Genomic DNA, 15000 nt, shown 5'->3' with positions numbered 1-15000 from the left:
TGAGTTTAGCTTAGCTCGTCTTAGATTGTGCTGCGTCCTGCATGAATAAAGAGATACTGCCTACAGCTCAACCATGAGTCTCTGGTCGTCTGTTACCCGCCCCTGAAGCCAGCCCGGCGAAAACAACATAAACCGGCGAAAACAACAAGTGTGTGAGTATGTGTTTGTGTGTGTGTGTGAATATGAGTGTGTGTGTGAGTGTGTGTGTGAGTGTGTGTGTAAGTGAGTGAGTGTGTGTGTCTGAGTGTGTGTGTCAGTGTGTGTGTGTATGAGTGTGCGTGTGAATGTGAGTGTGTATGTGAGAGTTTGAGTGTGTATATGTTTGTTAGTGTGTGTGAATGTGTGTGTGAGTGAGTGTGTATGAGTGTGAGTGTGTGAGAGGGTGTGAGTGTGTGTGTGAGAGTGTGAGTGTGTGTGTCTGGGAGTGTGTGTGATAGTGTGTTTATGTGACTGTGTGTGTATGAATGTGTGTGTGAATGTATGTGAGAGTGTGTGTGTGTTAGGGTGTGCTATTGTGTGTGTGAGTGTGTGTGCTATTGTGTGTGTCTGAGTGTGTGTTATTGTGTGTGTGAGTGTGTGTGCTATTGTGTGTGTGTCTGAGTGTGTGAGTGTGTGTGCTATTGTGTGTGTGTCTGAGTGTGTGTTATTGTGTGTGTGAGTGTGTGTGCTATTGTGTGTGTGTCTGAGTGTGTGAGTGTGTGTGCTATTGTGTGTGTGTCTGAGTGTGTGTTATTGTGTGTGTGAGTGTGTGTGCTATTGTGTGTGTGTCTGAGTGTGTGTTATTGTGTGTGTGAGTGTGTGTGCTATTGTGTGTGTGTCTGAGTGTGTGTTATTGTGTGTGTGAGTGTGTGTGCTATTGTGTGTGTGTCTGAGTGTGTGTGTTATTGTGTGTGTCTGAGTGTGTATCATTGTGTGTGTGAATGTGTGTGTGTCTGAGTGTGTGTTATTGTGTGTGTGAGTGTGTGTGCTATTGTGTGTGTGTCTGAGTGTGAGTGTGTGTTATTGTGTTTGTCTGAGTGTGTGTGTATCATTGTGTGTGTGAATGTGTGTGTCTGAGTGTGTGTAACTGTGTGTGCTACTGTGTGTGTGCTATTGTTTGTGTGTGTCTGTGAGTGTGTTATTGTGTGTGTGTGACTGTGTGTCTGAGTGTGTGTCTGTCTGAGTGTGAGTATGTGTGTGTGAGTGTGTGTGTGAGTCTGTGTGTGAGTGTGTGTCTGTGTGAGTGTAAGTGAAAGTGTGAGTGAGTGTGAGTGTGAGAATATGTGAGTGTGTGTATGAATGTGTGTGAGAGTGTGAATGTGTGTGAGAGAGAGTGTGTGAGTGTGTGTGTTGGAGAGTGAGTGTGTGTGTGTGAGTGTGTGAGAGTATGTGAGTGTGTGTGAGTTTGGATATATGTGAGTGTGTGTGTGTGAGTGTGTGAGAGTATGTGAGTGTGTGTATGAGTGTGTGTGTAAGAGTGTGAATGTGTGTGAGAGAGAGTGTGTGAGTGTGTGTGTTGGAGAGTGAGTGTGTGTGTGTGAGTGTGTGAGAGTATGTGAGTGTGTGAGTGTGTGTGAGTTTGGATATATGTGAGTGTGTGTGTGTGTGAGTGTGTGAGAGTGTGTGAGTGTGAGTGAGTTTGGATATATGTGAGTGTGTGTGTGTGAGTGTGTGAGAGTATGTGAGTGTGAGTGTGTGAGTGTGTGAGAGTATGTGAGTGTGAGTGTGTGAGTGTGTGTGAGTTTGGATATATGTGAGTGTGTGTGTGTGAGTGTGTGAGAGTATGTGAGTGTGTGAATGTGTGAGTGTGTGTGAGAGTATGTGAGTGTGTGAATGTGTGAGTGTGTGTGAGTTTGGATATATGTGAGTGTGTGTGTGTGAGTGTGTGTGAGTTTGGATATATGTGAGTGTGTGTGTGTGTTTGTGCATGCCTGCCTTCTTTCTTTAAAACCAGCTCAGACAAGTTTTCCTACAGCAGTGAAACACCTTCTCCTCTCTGCTTCTGTCTCTCCTCCCACTGCTCCTGTTGTGGCACCTCACACCCTGGGTGTGTATCTCCTTCCCTGTCTTTTCTTTATGCTTATTGCATAGAACAGAGAGAAGCTGAGAGGGAGGGGAGGGGAGGTAGAGAGGGAGAGAGACCCTGGTGAAGCTTTCCCCCTGCAGGTGGGGACCGGGGGCTTGAACCCGGGTCCTTGTGCACTGTACTGTGAGCACTCAACTAGGTGCACCACCACCTGGCTCCTTAAAATGATGTTCTCTAGCTCTTGAAATTGCCATTCATGGACCGTTTTTCTTCGCGGGAGCTCTCCTTGGGGTTCCTCTAGATGGTTCAGACACAGGCAGAGATGTCACTTGAGGAGTGTTGATTGGCGTCATCTACAAATGCTTATGCGGTGCTGCCGGGATAGCCTGAGGGTACTTCTTCCCGAGCTAGTGCTCTCTGGGTTGGAGAGAACTCAGCTGGAGCCGATCTAGGCTGCTGCTTGGGAGAGGGATCAGGAACTCGTGCTGCACCAACTTCGCAGGAGATACACTCTGGAACTCTCGGAGCCGGAAAGCAATTTCCAAGTGTCTTTAATCAGAAGAGCAGCTGTTTTTATACTCTCCAAGTAGGGTGGAAACAGGATGTGATATAGAGAGGGTGGAGAGAAAAGTGACTGGTGAAAATCAGAGTGTGACAAGGAGGGGGCGGAGCAGGCGAGAATCCTATCACTGAACCACCAATGCCCTGGAGGGAGTGCTTTATGTAAAAGTGATTTATGTAAATAGACCAAAGCTTTGAATGGGATTAAATCTATCCCTATATAGGCATATGGTTAAGCAGAAGCCAGGGGGAGCTGGCATACTACCCAACACGGTGCCCCCTCCAGGAAGGCGCTGGCACCACCAAGAAGTCAAGGCAAGACTTTAACCTCTGAGCGTCGAAGTCCCAGGAGGCGAGGTGTCCTGTGACCCGAGACCACGTGATCATGTGTGGCGTTTCCCCTCCGGGGACTGACACAGCTCACGGACACAGCATGTTCACTGGTCTTCCAGTTAAGTCCAGAGACGAAAGGGTGAGAAAAGACATGTTTCATTCTCTTCTTGCCATAAGCGTAGCGAGTCTGGTTCTGTGACAGCTAGTTCTATTCCCAGGTGCTCTGTTCCTCTGTGAGATCACTCCCAGAGGTGTGGTAGGTAGCAGAATGTGTCCATAGCAGGGACTGGCGACGCATCAATAGGCATGTTCAGGGAACAGTGTCTAGTCGGCAAGACGCTGCGTAGTGTGTGGGGGGGGGCAGGGCGGTGGCACACCTGACTAAGCACACATCACAGTGCGCAAGGACCCAGGTTCAAGCCCCCCGTCCCCACCTGCAGGGGGAAAGCTTTGTGAGTGGTGAAGCAGGGCTGCAGGTCTCTCTCTCTCTCTCTCTCTCTCCTTTTTCCCTTTCAATTTCTGACTGTCTCTATCCAATAAATAGATGAAGATAATTTTTTAAAAAAACCCTGTGTGCTTATAGTCTGGTGGAGGAGACAGGGAAGCGGCTGCCTGGTGCAGTACAGTGCTGGGAGCACGGTGACAGTGTGCACACAGGCGGGCCACGGAAAGCAGTCCCAGGGGTGTGGAGCACACTTCTGCAGGGAGCAAACACCTGAACAAGGTCTGAAACTCGGGCAAAATAAAATTAAAATTACATAGCAGTCTTCCCAGTTCACACAGGTGTTTGCTTATTATTTACTCCAAGCAGTTAATGTGAGGAATATGAAGCCAAATGCACCAAGAAGAGAAAGCTAGTAGCTGAGGATTCAAACTCACGTCCTGTGACTGCAGCACAGTGGGATCCAGTATGTCCCATGGCCCTAGGAGTGAGCCACCGTGGTGGGACTACTGTTCTGCCCTTAGTTTGTAGGTGTGAAGTCAGCCGAGGCCCTGCACTGCGAAGCTCTGGGGCCCTTTGCTGCCCGCTGCCCTCAACTGTGCCCCCAGCATGCTTTTCCCGTAAGCTCACCATACAGCTAGTTCTGGCGGCCTCCCTGTGAGTCACCGAGGAAGAAGAGGAAGACTTCGGTAGCCATGGGGAGAAGACGGCCACAGACCACAAGGCCCACATCCTTCGGAGAGTCTCCCAAGCTGGGTTTTAATTTGTGGAAATACTCAGTGTAAACTCATTTTTCAAATAAAAAATATTTTTATTTCTTTGTTATTGGATAGTGACAGGAATTGACAGGGGAGGAGCAGACAGAGAGGGAGAGAGACAGAGAGACACCAAAGCCCTGCTTCACCACTCGTGAGGCTCTCCCCTACAGGTGGGGACCAGGGGCTTGAACCCGGGTCCTTGTTCCTGCAATGTGAGTGCTCAACCAGGTGCGCCACAGCCCGGCCGCCTTACAGTGTCTCTCCCTCTTACAGCCCTCACCAGAAGGACTCAGAGCTTCTGCGCGTTCTGCCAGGGGTGCCTAGAGACTGGATTTCCCACCAGTGTCTGTATCTTTCTTTAGAAAGCCCTGGTAGGGAGGTGGCTCGGGCCACCTTTGCCCTGTGCGTGCGGAGAAGCACTTTTGGTGTCTCCTGGACTCATCTGCCGGTGTCTCTTGTTGCTCGAGGACTGAGGGATTACAACAGGAGTCAGCAGCCCACAGGGCCAGCCAGTCTGCGCTCCGTCAAGTCTGCGTAGGCTGACTGCATAGACTGGTGTGACTTATATGTGACCCTGTCCAGTTCAGCTTCTTAAGTCAGAGGTCTCTGATCCAAAGCCAGTCCCTGGAGTGATAAGCACTGTGGCTCTGGGGGGGGGGGGGTCCCCGTGTGCGTTGTCCCTGTGTGTCCCTGCTGATGGTAGGAAGCGGCAGAGGACTGAACCGTCAAAGCTGCTGGCCATTCATTCCTTAACACCTTCCTTCTGAGAAAGGCAAACGGTGCTGCATTGCTCCTAAAGTCCCGAGTTAAGGACCTAAAGTCACGTTTGCTCCAGACCTTGCTATTTAGGAAGGGCTGCATTTGCAGGATCACCGAGAGATCAGTGTCCTTTCTGTGCACCAGTCAGGGTCGTTGTTGGTCTAGGAGTGCCGCCAAAGGCCTTACACAAGCACATACAAGGGTCATACACCTCTCTAATCACTGATCACCCAACTCTGAGCATTTCAGGCTTTCGTCTCTTGGGACAGAGAGCAGCTACTCTTGCAAGTGACCCAAGAAATAGAGCCACTGTCATTTAGGAAGTCCAGCAGGAGCCCCCGGCTCCCCACCTGCAGGGGGGTTGCTTCACAGGCGATAAAGCAGGTCCGCAGGTGTCTGTCTTTCTCTCCCCCTCTGTCTTCCCCTCCTCTCTCCATTTCTTTCTGTCCTATCCAACAATGATGACACCATCAACAACAACAATAATAACTACAACAACAATAAAATAAACAACAAGGGCAGCAAAGGGAAAATAAATAAATATAAAAAAATAAAAAGAGAGAGCCCAGCAGGGGCAGTAGATGGAAGACCCAGAGCCCGGGATTGGTACTTGCACATTCCTTTGAGAGCTACCTCACTGTTTTGTGGAATGCTGCTCTTGGGCCTTCGAAATACCTCTTTGGGGAATATTGGTTTGCTTACAACTGAATGGGCTGTACTGTGGTGCAACGCTGGCCGAGACAGGAACTAGGTAACAGAGCAGGCAGATGGCCCTCGGGATGTCAGTGCCGGGCACAGTATGCAGAGTGAGGTGTCTTGGTGTTCCTAGGCCTGGCTCGAGACCTGGTCGATCCATCTACATCTCGTTTTGAAACAGGGGCCGTGGGAACACCTGCGTCCTGGGCTACAGGGCTTGTTGAGAAAGTTGTTTAAGACATTTCCTGCACACAGCAAAAGTCTTCTAATCACAGTGTTTCTTTAAACAAATCATGAACACACAAAGCGAAAAGATTCATTCTGTTGTGTTCATTCATTCTATTCTGTTCTGGACATTTTCCATGAACAAGTGACTGCTGAGAGTTGCCATGCATGGAGATAGTAAGAATAGAAGCAGGAAGGCTTGTTCACAATGAGCAGGAGTAACAGCTCAAGAGGCTGCAGGGGCAGCGTGTGACAAAGGAGTGAGCTAGACCGCATGGGAGATCGTGAGGGCCTGGAGCACAGATGGTACGTCTCGCTTAAAACACAGCTAATTTACACCATGTGAGAACGTGGGATCTTCATTGTCACGTCATCTCATCTTCAAGAGAAATGAGAAATCTGCTTTTCAAAGGGACTTCCCTTTAAAAAAAAAAAATCCTATTACCTAGTTTAAACACTTAAAAAAATTTACGGACACTGACATTCCTTGTGGGTTAGCCTCTTGTGACCTCCAGATGTGACAGGGCTTTCAATTTTCCAGCGTGTCCTCATATTTGAGTCCTTGGGTTTCATGAGAAACCTGTGAAAGAGTACTCACATCTAGGTCATTGACTGCTGTCAGAACTAACAGAAAAAAAGTGTGAAAGGCAGCCAGTACACTCCTGTGGTGAAGAAGATGTACGGACATGTGCACATGGTGTGCGGGACTGAGCCTGCCCCTGTCACCCAGGGTGCAGGGCTTTGTTTTACTCTCAGTGTCGACTAGTAGCCAGGACAAGGAGAGGGCAGCAGCTGCCTCTAGCCAGAGACTTGTTGCCATGGTGTAGAATAGTGATCCCAGACTCCAGTGCGTTAGAACAACTTTAAGGGCTTTGTGAAACAGATGACTGGACCCTATATGTGAGTATTGGATTCAGTAGGTCGGGGCTGGGGCCTGAGAGTTCACGTTCTAGCAAACGCTTGGAGGTACACACCGAACCTGCAGATGCCAGTCTGGGAGAATAAACTAAGAAGCCCTGGTGAGGCAGCGGGAGGTCAGTAGTCAGGGGACGTGGCTCATGCCTTCACTCATGCCCACTGTGACATGTCTCAGGCATTTGGGGGATGAGTATACTTTAAAGAGATGAAACAAAACTCAGTTTTACTTAGAGACCTAAACATAGACCGACTTGAGAATGGCCTAGCTGTGTTTCTCTCACATCGTGTTGGATCAAGAGGAGATTTTTGGTTGCCCTGGTCACTTAATTTAGCCTATTGCAATAACATGACATATTTGTCCCATAGTCACTTGAAGACACCTGTTTGGAGGCTACATGTGAAATGGGCTGGTCAAACTACGGACTACCAAATGCACCTGGCCGGGTGGACAGGTACGGCAGAGAGACAAGAAGTCAGACAGTTGAGCAAATACCCAGAAGTCCCGTGGAAGTCTTTTGAGAGAGGTGGGCGGGACATTTATTGGTGTTGTCAATAGTTGCTCAGTCAGATCTTGTGGCAGCCCTTCCAGACCTGATTCTAAATGTAGTTGCTTCTAGCTAGATGCCAGGATGAACAGCAACTGAGGGTTCTTTACATAATGGTGGTCAGTGAGTATCCTAAGTTAGTCTGTGTGGAGACAAGCGTGACTTGTCGTTGGCATATTACAGAGGGCTCATTTCTCACTCTTATTGGTGGCACCCACTGTTGAGGCCAGCCATTTATTTCTAGAAGGATTCAGTCTCATCCAGACTCATATCTGTCTTAAAACAGAAAAGCACAAAGACCATGCTGCTTAGGGTGGGGCTGAAGAGAGCATGTGGGTGATGACGTCAGAGCAGGGGCACTTAGCAGAGGAAGGTTTGCACATGGGCTTTGTGGGTTCGGGCGATTACTGCACAGCTGAGACCTATTTCTGACAGGAAGTGCTGGCAGAGGCAGAGGTTTGTGTGGGATGGTATGTGCTGGAGGTACATGTACCCTTGGCTACTAATTATGTAAGTCTTACGCATCTGTCTCCTATTTAATGAAGATATTCAGAGAGAGAGATTTGAGTACTCAAGGAAATGGATAACCCTATGGCCTATTTACATAATGCTGGGATATATATTAAAAAGACTTTGGGGTTAAGGTTTGCCTCCAGTATCAATGACATGAAAAACTCATATGAACTTAGAAAGAAAGGGGGAGGGGCTAGGAAACCTAGTCAGGCCTTTACTTAGCTAAGACGGAAGAAAAAAGCAAAGTTATAAGAGCTCCCAAGATAACAGCCCCAGCTGTAGGTGAGAAGGCCTTGGGCCAGGTCTGAGAACATGTCTCCCTTGTCTGCCATTTCCCCTCTGGCAGTCTGTTTTATTAGCCTGTGGGCTTCCAGGATCTTGACAGTCTGTGCTCCATGAAATGTCATCAAGCCATCTATAAAACCTTCCCTTACTCCCCCACCCCCGAATTATACTAGTTTGCTTACTATTCTAGGTGGGTGGGATTCCTCCTCCCTCCTAAATTACAACCAGTCATCTAGCAGTCACTTTATTTTTAAATTCAGGGTTGAAACTCAAAACTTTGAGGGTTACAGAAAAAAATGTTATTCTTAAGAGAAAAACATATGCTTGAAAACTTAACCCCTTTGGTATAGGCAGGGGATTTTTTTTTCTCTGAGTTTGAGCAGCAATGCCTATGACTTTGAGGCAAATAAATTCCACACGGTACTGTAGAATTTAGGCAGCTGTGATAGTATATATCTGGCATGTGGCATACTAGAGAGACTGGGATTTAGGAAAATCCAGTGACTTCCCCAGACTTTGGTTTGGTGCTAAACATTGAATGTCTTTGGTCTCATTTGCCAGTTTGGCTGATAGTTTTTGCTACCTAGCTGGGTAGAAAGAACTTAGAAATTGTCTTTGTGGGAGCTGGGCGGTGGCACAGTGGGTTAAGTGCAGGTGGCGCAAAGCGCAAGGACCGGCAAAAGAATCCTGGTTCAAGCCCCCGGCTCCCCACCTGCAGGGAAGTCGCTTCACAGGTGGTGAAGCAGGTCTGCAGGTGTCTCTTTTTCTACAGGTGTCTCTCTGCCTCTCTCCTTCTCTATCTCCCCCTTCCTCTCAATTTCTTCCCGTCTCTATCAAATAAAGGTAATAAATTTTAAAAATAAAAGAATATGATTTAGTAAATGTAGAATAGGGAAGGGTATTTTGGGGTCCAACCTCAGTCTGCTTTTTGAGTCTCTGTTTTCCTTCTTACCTCTGTTGTCTTCTTATTACTCTTCTCTTTCTTCTATCTCTTTTATCTCTTAATCATGAGTGAGTGATTAAGTTTAAAAAAATCTAATCAGAGTTAAAAAGCCCTCTGATTGTCTCAGGCTCCCATAGCCCACAGAGAAGATAAATAACAGACAAATTACCAGCAGCATGACAAGGGATTGACAGCCATCCTGCTTTACCTCAGGGATTGAGGTAAAACAAAAACAACTGGTAAAATTTACAACTGTGAACTCTTTTTTTATTATTTATTTATTCCCTTTTGTTGCCCTTGTTTTATTGTTGTAGTCATCATTGATGTCGTTGTTGTTGATTAGGACAGAGAGACATGGAGAGAGGAGGAGAAGACAGAGAAGGGGAGAGAAAGATCAACACCTGCAGACCTGCTTCACCGCCTGTGAAACGACTCCCTTGCAGGTGGGGAGCTGGGGGCTTGAACCGGGATCCTTACACCGGTCCTTACGCTTTGTGCCATCTGTGCTTAACCCGCTGCGCTACAGCTCGACTCCCATCTGTGAACTCTTAAGTAACATACTTAGACACAGGTCAGCTCAGGCAAGCGTGATCAGTGTACTGAAAATTAATGAGGGAGGGATCCTTTCAAGCTTCTACAGAGAAGCTGCACTCAGCATAATAAGGCACTGTATTGCTGCTCCAATCATCCACTCTTCTCTTCACTTTGAACACAAGAGACCCTACCTCCCATCTTCCAGTAGCAGCTATGTCAACATCAGACTGACAGCTCCACCCGTTCCTAAAGCACACCTAACCTAAGCAGCCTCAGGGATCCCGGAACCAATCAGCCAGAAACCAACTTGCACCATATATAAACGGCAACACTCAGGACACACATTTCAGAAGACATCAGATATGATGGTCAAACCAAAAGGAAACATTACAGAAATGAACCAGGACAGAAGCCTAGAAAAAAATCCCAACAAACTAGAAGCAAATAAGAATGAGGAAAGCACCCAAACACTAGTAGATACAATCATCACAGGAGTGAGTAAAGCTTTTGAAGGTAATATCCTGGAAAATGGGAAGACAAATGAGACTCTGAAAGAAAACACTATCTTGAGGTAATTAGAGAGCTGAAAGCTGAAATAGCTGAGCTAAGAGCACAACTAGCTGAACAAGCTAATACAATATCTGAACATGGTAACAAAATAGTTGAGCTACAGAAAACAGCTGAGGTGAGCAAGAACAGAATAACTGAGGCATAAAAACAGAATTATCAAGGTTGAGGATGAAATAGAGAAAACTAAGAAAGAAGATAAATAAAAAAGAGATATAGAAACACTGAAAACAACAACAGAGACATGTGGGATGACCTCAAAAGAAGTAGTATATGCATAATAATTCCAGAGGAAGAAATAGAGGAAGGAGAAGAAAGCATTCTACAGGAGATAATAGCAGAAAACTTCCCTACTCTAAACAACATAAAGATTCAAGAAGTTCAGAGTCTCAATCAGAATTGATCCAAACTTAAAGACACCAAGACACATCACACCTAGGATGAAAAGGAATAAGGATAAAGGATTGTGAAAACCTTAACATACAAAGAATCACTTACAGAAGAAAACCCATAAGTTTATCAGCAGATTTCACACAAACTCTAAAGGCCAGAAGAGAATGGCAAGATATATACTGAGCACTCAATGAGAAAGGCTTCCATACAAGACTGTTGTATCCTGCTAGACTGTCATTCAGACTAGATGGAGGAATAAAAACCTTCTCAGAAAAAAGTCCTAAAAGGTCTCCTACAAACATTAACATCATCACCAAAAACATATCATATACCAGAACACTCATAAAAAGTGAGGATAATATCACTAAAATATATTAAACCTGTAATATAAATAAAAGTCAGTGGCTTGAATTCACCCACTAAATGGCACAGAGTAGGAAGATGGATCAGAAAACACAACCCAACCATATGTTGTCTGCAGGAAACCCACTTAACAAGACAAATACAGACTCAAAGTGAAAGCATGAAAACTATCATATAAGCTGATGAACCACAAAAAAGGACAGGAACCACTTCTCATATATGACACAATAGACTTTAAATAAAGTAATGAAAGATAGGGTTGGACATTATTTAATGTTCAGAGGTTCAGTAACCAAGAGAACTTAGCAATTATTAATATTTGTGCACCCAGTGAGGGTCCATCTGAACACATCCAACATGTACTGAAAGAGCTATAGTAGTGTATAAATTACTACACAGTAATAGTAGGGGACTTCAACACCCCACTGTGTCAATTTGACAGATTATCTAGGCAGAGAACTAATAAACAAACCAGAGAATTAAACAAAGAGATAGGTAAATTGGACATTTTCAGAGTTCTCTACCCCAAGAAACTTGAATACACAGTCTATTCAAGTCCACGTGGTACATTCTCAAGAATAGATCATATGTTAGGCCACAAAGACAGTGTCAGCAAATTTAAGAGCATTGAAATCATGCCAAGCATCTTCTCAGACCACAGTTGATTTAACACTTAACAATAAACAAAAAACTAATAAAAGTCCCAAAATATGGAAACTCAGCAGTACATTAATTGACAACTACTGGATCAAAAAGGAAATTACTGAAGAAGTTAAAATGTACCTAGAAACAAAGGAAAATGAAGGCCTGAACTATTAAAATATTTGGGACATAGCTAAAGCAATACTGAGAGGGAAATTCATAGCCATACAAGCACACATTAAGAAAACAGAAAAATCTCAAATAAATTACTTGACTATACATCTTAAAGTCTTAGAATAAAAAGAACAGAGGAACCTTAAAGCAACCAGAAAAACTGAAATAACTAAAATTAGGGCAGAAATAAATAACATCAAATATATGAGAGCCATACAAAAGACTAGTGAAGCTAAATGTTGGTTCTTAGAAAGTGCAAACAAAACTGATAAACCCTTGGCCAGACTCACTAAAAAGAATAAGGGAGAATAGTCAAATCATTAGGATTGTAAATGAAAGATGGACTGTTGCTACAGAAACCACAGAAATCCCAATTATCATTATCAAGCTTCTCTGAACAACTATATGCCACCAAGATAGAGAACCTGGAAGAAATGTAAGAGTTCCTAGATGCCTACAAACTTGCAAAATTGAACGCAGAGGAACTAGAAAATATGAACAGGCCAATCACAGCCATAGAAATTGAAACAGTTATCAACAACCTTCCCAACAATGGTTTTACAAATAAATTCTACAAAACCTTCAAGGAAGAGTTAATACCTCTGTTTTTTAAGTAATATTTTTAATTTAAAATTTTTTATTGATTGATTGATTATTGGATATAGACAGAAATTGAGAGGGGAGGAGGAAGATAGGAAGAGAGACAGAGAGACACCTGCAGCTCTACTTCAGCACTCGGGAAGCTTTCCCCTTACAGGTGGGGACCTGGGGCTTGAACCTGGATCCTTGTGCACTGCAGTGTGCGCATGTGACCATTACTTCTACTTTTAAACCTCTTCCAAAAGATTGAAGACAGGAATACTCCCTTTCAGCTTATATGAAGCCAACATCACCCTAATACCAGAAGAAGACAGAGATACAACAACAACAATAAGAAAAAGAAAACTACAGAACAATATCTCTGATGACCATAAATACTAAAATACTAAACAAAATCCTAGCTAACCAGATACAGCAATATATTGAAAAGATTGTTCATCATGACCAAGTGGGATTTACCCCAGGGATTAAAGGCTGATTCAATATACATAAATCAGTCAGTGTGATCCATCAAATCAATACAAGAAAAACCAAAACCATGTGACTATGTCTGTAGACACAGAGAAAGCCTTTGACAAAAATCCAACATCCCTTCATGATCAAAACACTACAAACAATGGGAATAGTTGGGAAATTCCTCAAGATCGTGGAGTCCATATACAGCAAACCTACAGCCAACCTTATATGATGGAGAGAAACTAAAAGCATTTCCCCTCAGATCAGGTACTAGACAGGGCTGCCCACTATCACCACTACTATTCAACATAGTGTTGGAAGTCCTTGCCATAGCAATCAGGGAGGAACAAGGAAGTAAAGGGGTACAGATTGGAAGAGAAGTCAAACTGTCACTATTTATAGTTGATATGATAGTATACATAGAAAAAAAAAAAGCTGAAGTATCCTACAGGAAGCTTCTGGAAATTACCAGGCAATATAGTAAGGTGTCAGGCTACAAAATTAACATACAAAATTCAGTGGCATTCCTCTATACAAACACTAAGTCAGAAGAACATGAAATCCAGAAATCAAGTCCTTTTATAATGGTAACAAAAACAATAAAATATCTAGGAGTAAGATTAACAAAAGAAGTGAAAGACTTATATACCAAAAATTATGAGTTACTATTTAAGGAAATAGAAAAAGACATAAAGAAGTGGAACGATATCCATGTTCATGGATTGGAAGAATTAAATTCATCAAAATGAATATACTACCCAGAGCCATATACAGATTTAATGCTATCTCCATAAAGATCCCAACCAATTTTTAGGAGAATAGAACAAATGCTACAAATGTTTATCTGGAACCAGAAAAGGCCTAGAATTGCCAGAACTATCTTGAGAAGAAGGAACAGAACTGAAGGCACCACACTCCCAGATCTCAAATTGTATTATAGGGGCTATTGTAATCAAAACTGCTTGGTACTGGAACATGAATAGACACACTGACCAGTCGAATAGAATTGAAAGCCCAGAACTAAGCCCCCACACCTATAAACATCTAATCTTTGACAAAGGTGCCCAGATTATTATTAAATGGGGGGAGGTGAGTCTCTTTAACAAATGGTGTTGGAAAAAATGGGTTGAAACATGCAGAAGAGTGAAACTGAACCACTATATTTCATCAGACATGAAAGCAAATTCCAAGTGGATCAAGTACTTGGATGTCAGACTAGAAACTATCAGATACTTAAGAGGAAAATATTGGCAGAACTCTTTTCCACCTAAATTTTCAAGACATTCAATAATACAAATCCAATTACAAAGAAGACTAAAACAAAAATAAACTATTGCAGCTACATCAAAGTGAAAAGCTTCTGCACAGCAAAAGAAACCACTACCCAAATACAGAGACTCCTTATAGAATGGGAGAAGATCTTTACATGCCATACATCAGACAAGAATCTCATAACCAGAATATATAAAGAACTTCACGAACTCAGCAACAACAACAAAAGCAAATGACCCCATCCAGAAATGGAGAGAGGATATGAACAGAATTTCACCAAAGAAGAGATCCAGAAGGCCAACAAACATGAAAAAAAATGCTCCAGGTCACTGTCAGAGAAACGCAAATAAAGACAACAATGAGATACCACCTCACTCCTGTGAGAATGTCACACAACAAATGCTGGAGAGGCTGTGGGGCCAAAGGAAGCCTCCTGCACTGCTGGTGGGAATGTCACTTAGAGGAAGACAGGGCACTCCAGTACTCAGAACACAGAGTAAAAAGATGGTCACTTCCCACTGTCACTTCTTTCAAAAAGCGGGAGGAGTGGCCTCCCATTTGCTGAGAGCTTCCTGTGTATGGAAACTTGGTTGAATGTCTCCCACTAGGGGCACTGTCTCCCATCCAGGACAATGTCTCCCACTAGGGACAGCACCATGCTGCTGTGTGGTTGAGCTCTCAGGGCTGTGGTGACCAACAGAAGCTGGGTTCCTGAGGGAACAGGCTCTTGCTTGTCATTCATGCAAGAATGAACGCTTTGTGGGATACAGCTCAGGATCTCTCTCTGTCTCTTCCTTTCTCTCTCTCTCTCTCTCTTTGAAGAAAACCTGGAAACCCAGCTTCTGAAGGAAGTCTGTTGATGTGTAATTGTACACAGACTTAAACTCTGTGTGGGCCAAACCAGCCTAAGGAGAGCTGAACACAGTGTGGGCTGGCCTCCTTCACCCCCACTCTGAGCCGCACGTCCTCCACGTTTGATCCAGTTGTAAAAGCCCGTATTGTGCGGGGGGGGGGGG

The sequence above is a fragment of the Erinaceus europaeus genome, chromosome 10 (genome assembly GCF_950295315.1).
Source record: "Erinaceus europaeus chromosome 10, mEriEur2.1, whole genome shotgun sequence".
Classification (NCBI taxonomy): Eukaryota; Metazoa; Chordata; class Mammalia; order Eulipotyphla; family Erinaceidae; genus Erinaceus; species Erinaceus europaeus.
This window is presented reverse-complemented; position numbering follows the sequence as displayed.